General features: G+C 43.6%; 1 protein-coding gene across 6 annotated transcripts in view; it reads left to right on the forward strand.

Moving 5' to 3' along the window:
- Nucleotides 1-1,508: 1,508 nt before the first annotated feature.
- Nucleotides 1,509-18,825, forward strand: part of TBL1XR1 (TBL1X/Y related 1) — a 110,768-nt gene continuing 93,451 nt past the window's right edge. For 2 of the 6 annotated variants that reach the window (XM_069023833.1, XM_069023835.1), the window contains exons 1-2: nucleotides 3,289-3,644; nucleotides 4,158-4,238. The gene's annotated coding sequence lies outside the window, so the exon portion shown is untranslated. Of the gene's footprint in view, nucleotides 1,563-2,298; nucleotides 2,616-3,288; nucleotides 3,645-4,157; nucleotides 4,239-18,825 lie in introns of those variants that run through there. The other 4 variants (XM_069023831.1, XM_069023834.1, XM_069023830.1 and 1 more) reach the window with 3 other exon arrangements.

An 18,825-nucleotide genomic window follows, 5' to 3' on the forward strand; every position in this document is an offset into this window, starting at 1 on the left:
CTTCTCCTCGGGAAATCGCCCAGTTGAGCACGTCATCGTGTTAAAAAAGAGGGCCCGGCACTCCAGAGCCGCAGCTGAACATTTGGAGAACACCAGACCACGGAAACCTTCAGCCAGATGACTTCAGCTCAGCACGTTGTTGCTGCTCAGCAGATGGATGGGAAGACAGTGTTTGTAGTTCCTGAGGGCCAAACAACGCACACTTCAGGGATTCTCCCTCCCCCGATTCTCACACAAGCTTTCTGAACGTCACACCTCTCACTCCCATTTCATGGACTTCTCACATATCCTTCTTTAGGCCCCTGCTGGTCCCCAGTCCCCCAGAAGTGCTCGCTTTCCTCTTGCCTTAGGCTATGTGCATATTCCCATTCTCCTTCCTTCATGCACTATTACTGCTTATCTTCTTTCACCTGGGAAATAAATCAGAGTATTGAGGCCAAACTCCTTTAGAAGCATGGACAGATCTAAGATTATAATGCATGAACTTATTAATGCCACTTTTTCTGCCCCTCTTAAATTTCTTGGCTTTCAGCAAAATTTGGAATTGGACTGGATATAGTCTTCAAAATTATCAGCTCTTTACATACCTAGAGCAGACAGCCTACACACCATTAGTGAGAAGAGAAAGTTGCCCACTTAGACCACCAAAATCATTACAGAAATAAATGCTGGACACCAAGTGATTTGCAATTATAAATAGGCTTCCTGGCTTTCTAGAGAGATTTAGGTTTTATGCAACTCTGGCCTCTTCAAGCAAGTGATCTGAAGGGCCAGGGTTTTCCCAGAATTACATAATTTTGCAATGGAAAAAAAAAAAAATCTGCTTTCTGCAAGTATTTAAACCTTTTTCTTCATAAAGGAAGGAAAAATCCATGGGCTTGACCCTGAAGAAAATGTATACTGTGAAGGGATCCTACACCCAGAGGTCCATCCAAGGCTTTGTGGGGTAGATGGGCCCCATCTGCTTGGGCAATGACGCTCAGGTAGTCAAAATCTGCCTAGGGTACATCCCAGGTGTTAAGACTGAAAGTAAAATCCAGAACTGCTGCCTTACGATTAGCATGATTCTCTGGCAATGCCAAGGTCTATCCACAAAAAAAAAAAAAAAAGAGAAAAAAAAAAAAAAAGAGGAAGAAAGAAAAAAAAGAAAAAAAAAAAAGCAGCACTACATCCATGGCCATCTCTTTATCCACTTCCAGCTGCAGTGAAATCAAGTTCTGAAACTGAGAGTGGTGATGTGCATACTCTGTTTGAGCAGCACCAGAGCTGGGCTGGGGTGCATGGCAAACCTTTGGAATGAGCTGGGATAACATCGGATGTTGCCATAGGATCTGTGCAGGGTTTGTGGTCATTGGGACTCTGCACGGGTGCCAATGTCCGGACATGAGAGTGCTGGACCATCGCCCAAGAGTGTGAAATGCTGTTGCAAAACCATTTTAAGATGGAAAGGGCTGCCTGGTGACGAATGTGGTTTTGATTAACAAAGCTCGCTTTCAAAAACAAACAATGCGGCCATATAGATGACAAACAGCATTTCAATTCTAAAAATGAGCAGCACCCAGGTAGGACACTGCACTGCCGCTGCGGAGGATTTATTTTCATTAAATAAAATGAGGGGGCAGAGGCGGTAGCGGGGCGGCCGCGCGGGGCCGGATCCCCGTGCCAGGTGCCATGGCCAACCGCGACGGGCGGCGAGGAGAGAGGCAAAACCACCATGTTACACCCTGCCTTTACATAAGCCCTGCTGGCAGCGCAGTTTAATGCCTTTCCTAGAAAAGCTCCGCGGCCCGGGGCCTGCCGTGCCCGGGCGGCCTCCCTCTCCCTTTCCCCCCTTTCCCCGCGGCCGCCTCCCCTCCCGCACTGCCGGGCGCGGCGGGGAAGGGCGGGCGGGCGGCAGGGAAGGGGTCAGGGAGCGGGTCCCCGTCCCCGACCCCCGCGCTGGGCTTGTGTGGCCGGGCCGGGCCGGGCCGCTCCTCCTCGCCTGGCCTCGCCTCCCGGCTCCGCTGCTTCCCTTCCTCCTTCCTTCCCTCCCTTCCTTCCCTTCCCTCCGCCGGCGCCCATTTCGGCGCGGCCGGGCACCCGGAGTGTCTGCGGGCCGCCGGCTGCTCCGCGCCGCTTGGCTCCTTCCCCCAGTAACAGCTCCCACATTCCGCCCCGATCCCTCCTCAATCTCAATCACACACACACATATTACTTTTTTTTTTTTTCCCCTCCTTCCTCGGGACTTAATCTCCAGCCCCCCCCCCCCCCCTCGCCCTCCCCACCCTCCCCTCCCCCGGCCCCTGGCTCGGATATAATTGAATATCACAGCGCTACGCGCTGGGTATTTTTTTTCCTTCCTCCTCCTGTGTGTGTGTGGTGGTTTTGTTGTTTTTTTTTTTTTTTTTCCTGTTTTTTTTTCTCCTCCTCCTCTCGGTGTGGACACCTTAAAAATACATATATATATATATATATAATCGATAACTATACGCGTGTACACACACACACTCACACAGGCAGGGATGTGCGCGTATATACACGCGGCGGTATAAAACACACGGGAGGAGGAGAGACAATCCAGGGTGAATTCCTCGTGCCTCCATTCCCTGGGAAAGGGGGGAGCAGCCGCTCGCAAGGTAAGAACCGGGGGGCTCCGAGCCCCGGGGGCGGGCAGGGGCCGGGGATGGGGGTGGGGGGCGGCCGCCCTGTTTGTGTCGGTGGAGGCGGGAGGGGGATGGGACCAGAACGCCTCTGTCACCCCCCCTTTTTTATTAATATGTGTATATATATATATATACACACACATATATATACATATTTACCCCTTCCCCTCCCCCACCCCGCGCCGCTGGCTTCCCCTCCCCCACCCGCATTCTTTTTTTTTTTTTTAATTTAAAAAAAAAAAAAAAAAAAGGTGTAATGGAGCGGGGGATGGGGGGGACACCGGCCTCGGCAGCGAATGGCACACGGGAGCCATGGCGAGAGGCCTATTTTTAGCCCGATTTATGTGGAAGAGCGGCTTCCCCTCCCCCCCTTCCCGCATATTTACTTATGGGGGGGGAGGGGAAGGGGGGGCAGGGCCGGGTCGGGATGGGGGAGAGGGGAGGCCCTGCCCCTCCCCCACCCCGCGGAGTTCTCCCCCATCCCGACCCGGCCATTCCTTGGAAGGGGATACACCCCCCACCCCCCCCGGGCCATTCCCGATGTTGCTCCCCCCAGAGCCAAGTTATTGATCAGTTTTCCGCCGAAGTTCAGGGCGGAACATGCAATACCCCGCGGTGGCAGGGAGCGGGCCCGATTCGGGGCATAAAATAAGCTTTTATTTTCCCATTTCACAGCGTCTCTCTTTCCCAGGGCTTATCCCTGTCCGAAACCCTGGTGTAAATTGTGTGTCGCATCAATTCGACGGGCTCGCACGGTTGATGCAATGTGTACTGTTTTCTTGGTGGAGGATTTAAGTCCTGAAATATGTGGCTTGTTATTGTTGTACCCTCGAAAAGGTTAAAATTTATCGTGTTGTTCCAGGTGAATTTAATCTTTCATCACCGAATTTCCTTTTAAGGCAGCTTGACAGAATAAAAGTCTCTCCCTCGCTTGTCTTTATCCCCAGAACAGCAAAACTTTGTCTGTGCTTTATGGCAGGGGCTGGTTGCTGCAGATGACACGTGAGTCTGGAGGAAAGTTTGGTTTGTAGGTCGCTGTGTAGGAAAGTGAAGTTTGCTGGTGAAGTTTTTACTACTCTCCAGTGTGCTCAACTTCCTCGTTTTCCTGTCTGTGTAAATCAGATTCCTAACTGATTTATGGGGGAGGGGATCACAAAACATATTCCTTCCTTATTGTTAAGGCATGGGAGGCATGATCAGGAGAACCAGGTCTTTGTTGCATAAAAAAGAAAGTGTTGTGGGCTTGTCTGACTTGCTTTGCTGTCCTTGGGTGCTAAAATAAATGTCTGAGCACGTTGTGTGCATTAACAAGCTTCTTTGCTGTTGGTGGTCTCTTCCCTTTGGGTGTTGTGAGTTGTGCTCCTTTGGCAGCGAGGGCACCATTTGCAAAATTGGTGCTTGGGGTTTGGTTGTACCTTAGTTTTTGGGCAGTTCTGTGCCCTTGTCTTGCTCTGAGCAACCTGAAGGCTGGTCCTCGTGAGGCTCACGTTGGTTTTGTGGCCTTCCTTTGGACAGGTGTGTTAACGGGCTTTTCAGAATGCATTCCAAATGAGGACTGAAGCTGCAAGCCCCTGTGTGTGTCCTTAAATTTAGTGGGTATGTATTTGTGGAAGAGCTGTGAAGGGTTTATTCCCCTTACCCATTGAAAAAAAAGGGGCTCGTGATGGCGCTTAGGGCACAGGTGGTGCCCTGTAATTGATTGTAACAAACTTGCTGTGGTTTTCTCTAGTGGGTTTGTTTTTTTTTTTTTTCCCTTTGCTTTTGATTAAGGTCTAATGGAGTGGTAACATTTTGTATTATTTACCTAAGGTCACCTGAGCCAGTACACTGTTGCTGTCTTAAGTTTTCTTGGGGGAAGTTGGGTTTTTCTCCGTGAGAACTGTGTCTTCTGGTACTGTGTCTTGGGAGCGTGGTGGCCTGCCTCCCAAACTGTTATTAGGAACACCTGGAGAACACTTAGCTCTCATTCCTTGAGGAAAGGAGAAGGAAATGTAATTTCAATGTATGAAAGGAGTTGGGGTTTGGCTTTTGGGCTTTATAATTTATTTTTAAGACTGTGCAAGAGTTTATAATTTTTGTTTGTTTGAACGTGCACAGCCATAACACATGTGTGTAGCATAAAGAGCGCAATAATTACAGAAGATTCTGTTGCTTAAGCTTTTTTCCCCCTTCAAACAGATAGTTAAGATTTTCTTTTTCCTGTGAGTTTCTTTTTTAATATGAATACTTCTTTCAGTTTTACTCTATATATGGTAATTATTGATGTTTGTGTAATGCTTTGAAGTTGTAAGGCAGGGTATAAGCGCTAAGTACCCAACAGCAATACTTCATAGTCATTTCCCCATCATGAAAGAGTTTGATGCTAAAAAGTGCTACAGCCCTAAGCATAAAGAGGCTCTGGATGGATTAGGGAAAATGGCCAAAATTGCTGATAATGTTGTTTTCAGATAATAGTTTTAAGTTAGGAAGAACAGATCTGAATAATGTAAAGCAAACTGAGTTATTTTACCTAACTTCACTTTGGTCTGGAATTTAATTGAACGTGGAGTCAGAATGTGTTTGCTGTTACAAGTTTTGTAGTGGCAGTAAAGACCCACATCCTACAAGTATGTAATCGTGCAGAAGTCAGGAAGTCCTGTAAAACACACAACTTTGTGAACATCAGCGGTCTCGTTCGGCTGAATGAGCCCTGCAGCTGTCTGTGAAGTTGCTCCCAGAAGTTGGGTGCGTTTTGTATTAGTGGTGGGCAGTAGGATGTGACTCATTACATTGATGCTGTTTTGATATCACAGCACTGTAAAGTGTTTTGGGAAGGCTGAGGTAGTGGCAGGGGTGACACCCTTCCATCACTAATTCCTTTGCTCATTGGGAGTCCCAAGTGATGGTGGTCACCTCCCCCCCCCAGGTTTTGCTTGCTTTGCCTGTCTCTTCTGTCTCCCCAGTCCCACAGGCGCTGAGGATGGTGGTGCCCGTGTGAATTCTGACACCTTGCTGGCGAGGACACTGCTGGCAAGCGGTGGAGAGACAGACACAAACCTCCCACCAGCTCTTTCCCTTCCCAGCTGGGGTAGGGTGGTGGTAAAGTGGTCTGGTCTCTGCTTTGGAGAGGAGGGCAAGGACAGGGTGTGCTCAGGTCGGTGTAGCATCAATACTGCAATGTTGTGATGCTGAAATGTATCGTATCCAAGTGTGACTCATTCATAATCTAATTCATGTTGTTTATATTGAGTGGTGTGATACAGGTCTGCATGCTGGCCATCCTCATAGGGTGTTTGCACATGTGTGCACCCAGAGTTCAGGGTGTAGTAATGACTGTATTTAATGCCCTAAATATCAGCTCATGCAAGTAGCTGCAGGTTGGGAGAGAAGTGAAAGTGTGTGTGTGCACACTCTGTAATTATGCATGTTTGGCTCCTGCAAAAAGTAACTGCTTTGAGAATATACTCATTGCATGCTCATTTTTAAATACAAATTTAAGTGTTTGTGTTATGTGAAGAAGTGTCAGTAGCTTCCCATTAGGAACTATGATTGACAGCTCTTCTCTGTTTTTGAGTTGCATTGCTGCATTAATGTAGTAGCTTCAAATTAACAGGTGATGAAGAAACTATTTTTATGTTCCTGCTATTGATGTAGCTACCCCTGTCCCACATGTGCTCAATTTTTTAAGTGTTGAAGTATGAAGTGATGGTCTTAATTTCTGTAAAGTCACTTAATGATGAGTGACTTTACTAGAAAAAGGTTCATCCAGTGATCCCGAGCAGAATACATGGAGACTGCTTTATTCATCTCATAATTGGTTTCCTCTGAGATAAAGTGTGACAATGAAATGAGGAATACGGAGTATCTTTTGATATGAAATTGTAGGGGAATATATTGGCTTTCTTTTAATTTTGCAAAATTGAATTAGCTAACTGGAGGTAAGAAGCTGTGAAAATGAGGCAGCATAGCTGTCACTTTGGGAGAGTTGATTGCTTGAGTGAAAAGGTTTGGAAGTCTGGTCTGGAAATTACTCTGCCAGTATGTATGAAAAGTGTAAAACTTCTTAGGGTTCTGTCTTGTGGTATTTAATCCAAGATGAGAAGGCCCTTTCCTTCCTTCCTTCTCATAAAAAAACAAGCTGAACTTGTTTGTACAGAATACCCATGAATCTTAGTGGCCTTGTTTGAGCTCAAGTTAAATGTTCCTTTGGTTCTGAAGGATCTACAGAACCATAACTCAGCTTACACTCTGGAACCTTGGTCTTTAACACTTTACTGCTTAGCTTTCTGTGATATCCTTTAGACTTACATTTTGATATTGATAAGAAGCCTTAAAAAAAAATTCTTCCTTGATAAAAAGTAAGTGGTCATTCCAAGCTGGAGGTTGTGTAATTGCAGGGGAAAATGCACACACTGGTTGGGTGTGTAGGATTTTGCTGGCTTGGCTAGCCAAGGATTGAAATTGCTGGTGTCGCAGCTCACCCCTGCTCACTTGCTTTCTTGGATGGGCTGATTGCAGGGAAGACTTTTGAGCATATTTCTTTGCCTGTAGAAGTAGTAATCAAAAGGTCTGGTGAAGTGGTGTAGCTTTCTGAAGAGCCTACTGAAAGAATCTCCGAAGCGATGAGGGAGAAAGTTACGGAATTTTCTTGGCCAATATATGCAACATCTTTCAGAGTCTCCTTTTACTTTGAATGTAATTGTGCATGGCCTAACTCAGTGCTACGTGGAGATACTGAGGCCCTTCAGAATATGGTAGCTGGAATGCCAGAAGCAACGTCCCTAGGTATGCTATCAGCCTAACACACCATTTTTTGAGGATGAGTAATGCAGGCAGATTGGGTGTTAACCTGGCTGTGTGGCCCTTCCTGGTGCTCTGTGTGTCCTGCTTGTCTCCAGGAGCTGGATGGTGTGGTGGCAGTGGGGATCTGAATTTGTGCTGTAGTTGTGCTTGGTGCAAGCATGACTCCTCTTAAGAAGAGTATAAGCTGGCATCTGCATCACTAAAGTAAGATATTAATAGTCTTATTTTCAAAGATGCTGAGTCCCCGCAGTTGCATGTGAAGTTGGCAGTCTATGTGTGTGCTTAGCATTTCTAAAAATCAACTCTTGTGTGTGGTTTGCCGGCTTTTGCAAACTCCCGGGAGGGTGTAGTTTCTGTTCCTGGGAGCAGTATTAGTAAAAGGCTATGTTGTGTGCTCTGACTTGTGTTTATTGTTGTAATTCTGAAGTCTCCATGTTGCAGAGGAGCAATCTTGCTCACTAGTAATGTCTAGCAGTAAAAAATCAGAATCATCCAGAGAAAACAGTTGCGTGGGTTTTTTTGTTTTATGATCTGAGGCTCTGTTCAATCTCTGTTCAATGTCAGTGTGTTACAGACACTCTCTGTAACCGTGTGCCATATGCAGGCACGCTGGCTGTCATTTCGGATTGCTGGAGGTGCGTTGCTGGAAGTTTTAGCTGGTGGGGTGTGGGTAGTAGACCTTCCCTTCCCCTTCAGCGGGGCAATAGTTTTGCCAGCCTGTTGGGGCAGGCGAGCAGCTGTCCCTGCAGTAATGCTGGTGCTCCTTTTAACCCCTTGTGGGTTTGGGGGATGATTCAGTCGCTTCTCTGGCTGCATGCAGAGGTCCCTCTCACCCCACTGACGTCAGGCCGATGGTAGATTTTTATGAATTGGGACTCTGAAAGTGGAAACTTTGCTCTGTGTACAGCTACGTGCCTGTTGGTGGTGACCAGAGAGCTACAGAAAAGATCTCTGCGCTGCCTATTCCTGGAACACTTTCCCAAGGTTATGAGTTAAGGGTCAAATATTTACTGTTTGTGAAAATGTAGTGCTAAATACTGTGCCCAGTGCCAAAACCACAGAAATTGTCAGGGTCTAGAGCCCTAAGTAGAACCCATCCTAAAAGTTGCATCCATTTGACATTAACGATGTTAAAGAGTTCAGGCTCTTCGCATGGGTGACCTATCGCCAGCAAACTGGGTGGGGAATTATGGATGGTGAGCACATGTGAGATGGATTTCAGTCCCCTGATGGTTCCCTAAAAGTACCAGGCAAAGAGGACACCATTTGATTTCCTGGAATAAGTTGCCCAGGCTGGCTGAGGAGTGGAATAACAAGTTTCATAGCTCTTTAGTGGGTTTTGGACAGACTGATTCATGCTTGAGTTGTCAGTATGACTTCTGAAAATACAATTTTGCTTTGTAAAAATAGTATTAAAAAAATGTAGTTATTTTTCATTTATTATTGATAGTGGTCTAACTTGCAATCCTCTTGGACAAATGAGCGTTTTTGCCATTAAATTCAGCAGTTGAGAGAGGATCTTACCTTAAAATACTGATTGATCTTAAGAGAGATGAGTGAGTCTGACCCTCCCCCCTGCTTCCTGGTTTCTCTAGCTCACAATAAGCATGAGCACTTTTCCTCTTTTAGGTTATGTCTAAATTTATGGGGAAAAAATAGTTTTGATATTGCATAGACCTGTGGGGGAATAACAAGAGATCTGGGTCAAAAAAGTAGGACGTGCAAGATTTAGAAGCTGTTGAAGTGTATTTATTTGTCCTATATTAGGTTAAAGGAAGTATTGGTGCTCTCAGTTTGGCAACGTGTCCTTCAGTCTGCGGTGTGCTGTAAAGGGAAGACAACTGTTAGACAGTGAATCACCACTAATTTTTGTATGGATGTCCACATTCTTCTCTAGTGCAGAAATTTCTGCTTGGATATCAACAAGCGTTCCTAAATACAGACTCTTGGAGATAAATTTTAATTAGGAAGTGCTTTGTAAAAATATGGATTTTCGCCATGATGATGTTTGTGACTCTGTAATGTATTTACTTTGGGGTTACATTTGTTCAGATTAAATACTTTTGAATGTATTTATAAAGCAAAGTTAGCATGAATGTGGATGGAGGAAAATGAGGCACAGTGTTGTCAAACCATCTATTATTGCTGATGTCAAATAAATTGTGCTAGAAACATATCTTGTGTAGCAATGGGTTAGCTGTTTCCCATTGCTAGTGCAACAGCTCTGAGGTTTATGGGAATGGGGTCTGTACTTGCTGAACCACATGAATGTTTTGCTGATGCAGACATGGTACCTGATATTCTACTTTATTTTGAATGCATAACTAAATTTCACAATCTGGTGTCTTGTTTAGACTGTAAGTATCTAGCATTGTGGAAGATGAAAAAAGTATGACAAATATGAAACTTCAATATGTTGAGTTGTGATAAAACTTGAACACAAATACAATGAAACAGTCTACTAAGCAGTTTTGGTGAGCTTGATCTGATAGCAGGAACGGATATCTAAATGTAGCTGATTAATAGAAACTAACTTATTTTCCGTTTTTGTTTTTTTTTTTTTTTTTTTTAACAGCTTTTGCCATTATAGTAAATATATGTCACAGTTGTTTGAGCTGTAAGAAAAATGCTTTGTATTTCTGTGAATGTCTTCCAGGGCAGATTGTGAATGGCCTTTGATTATGTTATTTAATGTGTTTATCTTGCTGTTGGCAAAGTCCACGCTAGTTGGTTCTTCTGCTGTCTACATGTGCAAGGTTATTTTGATATGGATTAGTTATTCCTAGTTCACCAAGGCCCTTTGTAAGATTCTCTCTTACAGTGTAGACATTAAATACATAACCAATTACATTTTAAGAGTCTCTTTTATTAAAACAAGACAAAAAGTTCCCCTTGGTCATCCCGTTGAGGTGCCTGGGCACTACAGCCCTCCCAGTTGTATTATTTTCTGGTAAGATGGGCATTGCTTTTGTCTTAAAAAATGAACCCTCTCACTGTGTGGTTCTGTGGGCTGGTTGTGAAAGCGCCAAACTCAATTTTCCCATCAGTCTCCTCTTGTCCCAGTGCCTGGAACACAGCTGGGGTCCCATGTTAGAGAGATACTCACTGCTTGTACGTACTGGGGCACAGAGCTGGACTTTCAGAGATCCTGTGTGTATCGACAGAAATGGTGGGAAGAATTAAAAAAAAAAAAAATACACGAAAGATAGAGATGGAAACTTTCAGAGGTAGCCAGGGAAAACACTCTCAATGTGTTTTGACTTGCTCTTTGACACTATGGATGACTTCATATGCGAGGCTCAGAGGGTATGTGAAACGCAGTGTCAGACTCCGGCTAGGAGAACGTCCCTTACATAGGCTGAGGTTGTCTGTTGTGCCAGCAGCAAGGCTTGTGTATGTTGGACACTGCTGCAGAGCTCCAGAAAGCTCCACTGATGGTGTTAGAATATGTGAAATTTCATTTGTGTGCTTAATGTGCCTCCCACTTTCCCAGCTGTGGCCTGTAACTACCTGCTTGCGGAATAGAGTTTTTTTCAAGGTGAAACAAATGAAATGCACAGGTTTTAAAAACACATTCAGAGATCAGGTCAGTCAGATTTTAGTTGTGTTAATGTTCTTGTAAATGGTGAAAGTTTGGAACTGTAATGTACTTCTGTGTGCCTGTTGCTGCCTACTTGTATTTGTTAATCTGGTGCTGTTGGACCTACTGCTGTTAAGTGTAATTAAAATAACCCCCCAAGCCTACCCCTGTGTGATAAAAAGACAAGTGGTACAAGATAGTGCTGCTTTTTCCTTTCTGAATTAACCCCTTCCAAGTGTCAGGGTAGCCTGCCTTCTCCTCCTCTTGGTTCTGCTTCCTTGTCTGTGCTGTGGTGGGAAAGTGGCAAATTCGTGTAGTGAACTATAGTGTTTTGTGTCCATCCTGACGGTTTGCATCATTTTATTCTTACTCCTTCCTAAGGCTTTATTTGATTTTTCTAATCATTCCCACCTGTCTTTTTTTCCCTGGGCTTTCTCTCTCCTTTTTGTTATTTTGGACTTTTCTTTTGCGTTCTCCCCATCTGTTCTCTTGTCAGTCCTTTAAATCAAATTGGTGCCTTTTTGTTTCTGTTCTCTGTGTTTTCCCTGCTTTCTTCCCCTTTCTCCTAATGCTAGTTAAGTTTATATGCAGGACTCAGTCCCGGGTAGCCCTCTTGAACTGGAGGGGTGAATGGGTTTGGATGATATAGCCTGAGTCAGTGGCAGAGCAAAACCTGCTGGTCTGCTGGGGAAGTCTCATTTTCCTGTGTGTGCCACTGGCAGCGAGCAGGAGGTGAGCAAGGGGCCTGCCTGCGGGCACATGAGTGGCTGGGATGGGCACACAGGGCAGGAAATGCAGAGGACAGATTTTGGCAGTGCTTTTATTTGATAAAAATAATCTTGGCTCTAGGCATACAGCATTGATCCAACTCTTGATGAAGTCAGAGGGAGGCTTTGGAGGGAGTTGGTGTCATCATTTAGTACAGACACGAGAAGCTAAGGAAGCTGGAGTGAAAACCTTGGTGCAAGGTGGGGTTGGCTTTGGGCCTTTTAAAATAAGGGGTTTTATGCAAGAAGTTTTTATTGACGTCGTGACTTATAATTAGCAAAAACTAAGTCAGTCATCGTGAAATCAGTGGCAGCCTTATCTTATTGTTTTTTATTGTGGGTAGTGTTGACAAGTCACATGCCCCATTGTTCTGGGTGAACAAACACGGCTTTGAGGCTGCGAGCTGGGACGTGCGCACAGGCGCCTTTGTCCTGTGTGGAGCTGCGACTTCGGAGTGGAGAGATCTGTCTTTAAAGAGTTCACATCTAGAAACTGCATGATAAAATACTCTCTTGCTTGATATCGAAGCACCATTTTTATTTCATGTCTTGTTGTCTAGAACCTAAGAAAATAAATGCAAGTGACTTAATGGATCATAAACTCTTTCCTACCTCGTTGCCCAGCGAAACCTATGGATAGCAGGCTTGTGTCCTGGCTCTGGAGTGGATGTGCTTGGGACGGAGAGAACGCAAGATGTGCTTTTGAGAAAGTCAATAAAAGATATTTACTTGAAAGTCTTCCAGGTGTAAGTCCTTTACCACAGAGCTGGTGACACTTGAGACCATAATAGTGAACCTCACCTCTACTGAAATCAGAGTTTTGTGATCACCTCTGAATTACTCATGCTGTTTATAAATCCCTGTAATCAGGGTATGTGTAGTGTAACTAAGATGGATGCAGTAGAGACTGGCTGCAGGAGCAGACTTGGCACGTGTAGGCTGTGGATGTAGTCATCCAGCCGTATCTGGGGGAGAATTCCATTGAAATTGCTGTGAGTTTTGCTTAAGGAAGTGCAGAAAGATTAGTCTTCCCTGCCTACAGTGATTTTTATTATGTTGTTGTTTTTAGTACATCTTAACAATGCCAGTGTAGCTCATTGTCTGGTCCAGTATTTTTAATTTGTAGAATAAGTGTGGTTGTGGTTTGGTTTTTGTTTTTTTTCTTTTTTTTTTTTTTTTATCAGCTTATAGTCTTGCTTTTTCCTCTTTGGAAACTAGTGCTTGCAGTGTGTTTTATACCTATACAGGACTGTTCACCAAAATGATCTTGAATTGTCAGAGCTCCACAGTAGGTATTACCAAGATGCTTTCATATGCAATGGCATGAAAGGTGGTAGAAACGTTCAAGCTGGTAGCAATTCTTGTAGCAATCTTGATTGCGTGTCGACAGTGTCAGCTGTGTGTCCATCTGCTCCCTGGTATTAGAAAACTTCCCCAGTTTGGGTGGCTTGCAGGCAGTCTGTAAAATACTGCTTCAGTTTTGATACAGAATGAATGGCAAACTTTTGGCATCCTAATGTGGGTGTAATACAGCAATGGAATATATTCTGTGGGTTACTGCTCAAAGTTTTCAGACTTTTTTTTGAGCATGACTGCGCTTTGTTTACACAGTCCCTTCATAGGAACTGCTTGATAGAGGGAATTATGGAATTACTTTCTGATTACAAATTCTCTCTATACCTTTCCACAGGCCTGTCTAGGTCTGTGGTGGATCCCCAGAGACACACCTCCACTCCCCACACCCACAATTTTGCTTTTCTGAGTTGACCTAATATATGTGTATGTAACAGATAACTGTGTTTACTTTGTTTTTCGTTTACATCACTGAAGATTTTCTGTCCACATAATGATTAGGACAGAAAGCTGGTGTCTGGATTATCTGTTATTTCTGCCACTGTGTGACCTTAGCAAATGGATTAACAAATTTACCCATGCACCAGTGATTTAATACTTAACAGGAGCTTTTTCAGACCAGTTCAGTGCCCTGAGATCTTCTGGTGAAAGGCTGTGTAGTAGCATAAAATGGCTTTTGTTTAATTTTTTTGTCTCTGCTTACTTGGAGTTTTGGTTTAAGCAAGTGCTCCTTTTTTTGCTTATAGGTTTTGTGTGTGTCTTTTAGTTTTCTTTTCTGTTGGACAGAACATGGTCCTTCACATTGGAAATATTTTCTACTAGAGGCCAGGATGTGTTGAAATGAGGCTACTTGGTTCATAAAGTTAGGCATGTTTGTGTCCTTAGTAAGGTGGAAATGCAACCTTATATGAAGTTTTAAGATGCCTGCACTTTTTCTGGACCCCGGCAGCATTTTGCGAGTGAGGAAAGGCTGAAATTTCTTGGTGGAGCCACTTCAGGAATGGGTTTTGGAGAAGAGCTACACAAGCAGCCACTTGTCCCAGCAGTGGAGGTGGGAAAGGGAGCGGTGGGACCCTCGAGCTGACCCTGTTCTTCATGGAACAGAGGCACAAAAAAGCTTCTGTACTGTAGTGTGGTATGTTGAGTCCTCTGCCCTGCTTGATATAGGTTTATTGGTCCTAAAAACATCATCTCTGGAGGGATGTGTTAAACCCAACAGCTGTTTTGGTGGGGGAGGAGATTAAAGTCCAGGTAACTTTGCTGAACCAGTTTACAGCCTGACTCCACAAACAGCAGCGTTGCTACTGTGAAGGTTGTGACTGAACCATAGGGGTGAACGTGTCTGGGTTAGGTAAGGGTGGGCCGTGAACTTCTTATCTCAGCTTTGCTATCAGACAGAATCTTCACACAGTGCAGTGGGCCAGCTGATAGCTCAGCCAGGCTGTACATACAGGCTTGTACTGACTGGGTTCATCCATACATAAAATAGACATAAATCTTGTTCATGTGCATATAATTTCATTTGGGCGAGTCTTCCTTTATAACTTCCTAAACGATTCTTGTTTATAAGTTTAACTATAAACTAATTTACAAGCTTTTATGAAAATCTTTTTTTATGCCCTTTACTGGGAGCCAGTGGTGTTTTCCTGGTCTGAGGACTAGGTTTCTGGTGAGCATTTTCCCTGTCCATATAGGTGTTTCCTAAAGCACATCTTGGTTCTGGCTGTCACAGCTGTGCTTGTGACGCTGATGAGCAGACATTTGCTGTTAAATTACCTTATTTTCGTATTTTGTTTGGACATTTTTTCATCTGCTGAAAAAATGGAGTTTTAGGAAGTGTTTTAATTCTGGGAAATCTCTTCAGTTTGGGAGTAGTACTTAAAGTTGTATACATTTGGCTGTAATAAATGGTACTTCTGTATGGTGACTTATTTTCACCATACTCTACCCTGAGAAGTATCCTCTGGTTAATTTAAAAAGAAAGTCCTGCTAGCACTTTATTTAATAACCTTAAACTTTGCAAAAATATATTTACACGCTCCGGCAGTGTGGCTTGAAGTTAAAAGTGGGAATTTGCAGTATGCTCACATTTTTTTTGGAATGACTCCAGAAAGAAAGTGTCTCATTCCTTTTTTAGTGTAATACATATCTATATATCAGCTGATATAGCTGTTGCTGTAGTCAAGCCCTAATTGTTTAAAAAAATACCACTTTTAAGTGTGATTCTTGGGTATATTTAGGAGAGCTGAGTGAAGCCCTTTCTTGGTTGAACCATTTTTTTGTGATCTGAGGCAGTTTACATGTTCTTCCTAAGAAATATATTATTGCTCCGTTGAAGTCAATTCAGGTTCTCTGGAAGTAATCCAACCTTCAGGAAAGAAAAATATTAGTGTGCATGTTGAGGGAAAGGGTTTCCCTTTATTTCAGAATTTGCTTGTTATGTGTAGCAAATAAGCCATTTTCAGACGCATTAAGGCTCTGTGAAACTAATTTTCAGTGCTGACAGTTTTCTAGTCCTGGGTTAAGCAGAAAGATTTAAATTTAATGTTTCCATTTTTTTTTCTGGTTTGTTTTAAATAGGAAGGGATATGTATATTTGCTTAGTTATAATTTGACTGCCCTGCATGTTTCAGGAGAACAGAAAAATGAACCATTTGAAATGATGAGGATGACGGGGCTTTTTTAGCCAGTCATTATTTTCAGTGTCTGAAATGTTTTGTTGCCAGTTTAAATGTTGGAGTTTATGGAAGTAGCCTTTGCTTGGAAGCCTTAAATATTTGCAATGTGTTGTTTATTTGGTTTATGAAGTTTTGTGCTGTTTGAACGCTGGTTTTTGTTTTAGCAATGAGTTTTGGCAGAGCACATTCTAGCATATGCAGTCAGTCATAAACAAACTAGAGACCACTAATGCTTTAGTCCTGTGGCTGTATCAAAGCATGTAAGGTTAAATTAAAACTGTCTGTCTGTCTGTACTTCTTGGACCTGTGCTCCACTGAGACCTTCAGGATGCTCACGTTAAAATTCTGTGCTTTCTGTCATTAAAGCAGTGACTCTTGCTTGCTAACCTATGACATTCTCTTTAAGTTTTTGTGGCTTCAATCTTTTAATCAAGGAGGGGTTTTCAGGTTTCCAGGCTTGGTTTGTGGCTGAAGACCAGCGCTGCACACGCAAACCTTTCTCAGCTGGGCACCTGTTCTCCAAAGTGAGTGGAGCTTCAGTGATTTTTGCAGGATTTAATGTGCTTCCCCAGGGAGGGCAGGGATTTGGCAGAAGGCTGCCCTTCGGTAGCTCTGTGCTCTTGGAAGTTACGCAAGCCGGGTCATTTAGCAACCGGATTGTGAAGCCTGCAGACAGGCTGCACAAGGGTGGAGGTGAGGTGCAGTGGAGAGGAGCCCCAAGATCAAGGGCTCTCCTCTCAAGGCTGCGAGAGGCGGGTGTGGAGTCCGGGTGAGGTTGTCACCCCAAGGGAAGGACACAGGGCGGACAGTCGGGATCGCCTCTGGACAGGGTCAGCAGGAGAAGAGGTTGGAGCCTTCCCCTGAGTTAAATAGGCTGTGCTTGAGCACAGCCTTCTCCAGGAAGCTGCCACCCTCCCTGGGACCTGCCCTTCGTTCTCTCCTCAGATTTGGCCACCAAACCCATGGTATTCTTCCTACACCTGTTGAAAACACTTCTTGCGGTGTTTCTTCTGAACCAAATGCTGTCTTTGCCTCCCTGTCATTGCAATCATAGAGCTACAGTTTAGAAATTATTATTATTGTTTTAAATATTTGCACATATTTCAGTGTATTTTCCTAAATACTTTATTTAGGCTTTTAACATCTTAATGACTCCAAACCTCAGCTAGTTTTGTTTGGAGCAAACTTTCTTCTTTGGAGCAAAATTTCTTCCTCAGGCAGAAATCAGACCTGAATTTTTTTTTTTTTTTCCTAAAGTTTTTGAGGAAAAAGCTCTCTGGTAGCATTTCTGAGTTGTTGAGATTAGCTCTGAATTTCCAGATAATGTAATTTTCTTTTAAAAAAGAGCTCCCCTTCCCCCTCCCCGGCAAACCCTAAAGTATTCTTTGTGTGAATGTACTATATGATCTCTAATTATACGATCACATACCATTCCACAAATAGTGCAATACAATAGCATAGAATTATTTCTAGGATCTGGTAGAGGTCTATTCACTAGACTACCTTAAACCCTGAGCTTGCAAGTTGTTTTGTGTAAATCGACTCCTTCGCCTCCCAGAAGCCCTGTTTACTGTAGCTCTGCCTTAAGCCCAGGTTCAAGGCTTGTTATGGAATCAGGGTTTGGGATGTCAGCCTTGAAAGTTGCCATTTAACTGCTCTTATACATCACATGCATATTAAGTAGGATAGCAGAATAACAGTGAAATTGCTCACCTAGGTCTGCAGATGAATTACCATAATTAACTGCTGCTTCCCATGAATTGCACCTAACGAGGGCTGTGCTGTTGGCTGAAAATAAATTGCATAATGCATTGCTGTTGACTAAATTATTTACATACCTCAGAGAGGAGATGGTATAAAAAGGCTGCAGAACAAGTGCTGGACCATTATGAAAAAGAAATGGGGGGAGGGAATCACAGCTAGAACATGGTGTAGCCTGCCTTCTCCTGGGTCACCGAGGAGCTCTGTGTCCTGTTTGCAACACAGTGTGTGCCTCCATGGTTACATATTTATCACATTGCATTGCATAATGTATGTGTGGAGAAAGCAGAGTTAGATCTGTGCACACAGCCTTGGGCCTGCTCTTAAAAAGAGTGTGGCTGTGTAGTTATAAATTGCTAAAAATGACTTTTTTTTTTTTTTTTTTATTCTCCCCCTCTGTATTTGGTCCCAAAATATCTGAAGTCAAAAGCAGAATGTGTCCTAAAAAAAATAATCAGTTATAAACCAAACTGGACAATTTTTGAAATGCTTCCTGTTCTGTGTTTACCTGGGAAGTGTCCTTTGTGTGCCTGTTGTGAGGTGGTTGAGGATTAAGCTGTATCCATGGTGCGTTTTTCTTAACTTCTTATTTAGCCAAGAACTGTTTTAAAAGAGCTGCATTTGGATCTGCTATCCTATTGTTGTCTTGTGGAATGTTGTGCAGCCCTATTTATTGATACTTATTAGGAAAGATGGCTCTACTATGTAGAGATACTTACGCTGAATTACCAGAAGAGTCAGACAGTGAATGTATGTGTGAGCTGCGCCGTGCACACACACTGGTAACACCAAAATAACTGCAACAACTGAACATGGGCTCAATCAGCAAAGGTGCTGGTTTGTGGGAGAATTTTCTAAAATAAGGCTTGTCACAGCTTGTGTTTTGCATAGGTGGAAACCAATCTGGAATGGTAGATCTTGATTCCTAATTTTTTGGGGGGGTTGCTTTGGTCTGGGACTTTGTTTTGGGCCTAATCTTGACAAAATCCTTGACAAAACTTGAAAATACTTTTTTTCCCCTGTGCATAGGGTTGTCTATCCCTCTGCCTCCATCACAGAGGTGGTGGCTCAGGATGGATGAAGGAAGCTGCAAGTGGGGTCGTGGCCCTTGCAGAAATTCAGTTGTTTATGTGATCACTTCTGGTTATGATCCCAGTGGAAATGTGGTTGCAGTGGGGAAAAGCTTTGTAAAAACAACTCAGATTAGGAAATTGGATCGCAAATAATTTTTTATAAGTAGGCCAAAACATTGCATGATGAGG

This window comes from Aphelocoma coerulescens, chromosome 9, assembly GCF_041296385.1.
Source record: "Aphelocoma coerulescens isolate FSJ_1873_10779 chromosome 9, UR_Acoe_1.0, whole genome shotgun sequence".
In the NCBI taxonomy this organism is placed as follows: domain Eukaryota; kingdom Metazoa; phylum Chordata; class Aves; order Passeriformes; family Corvidae; genus Aphelocoma; species Aphelocoma coerulescens.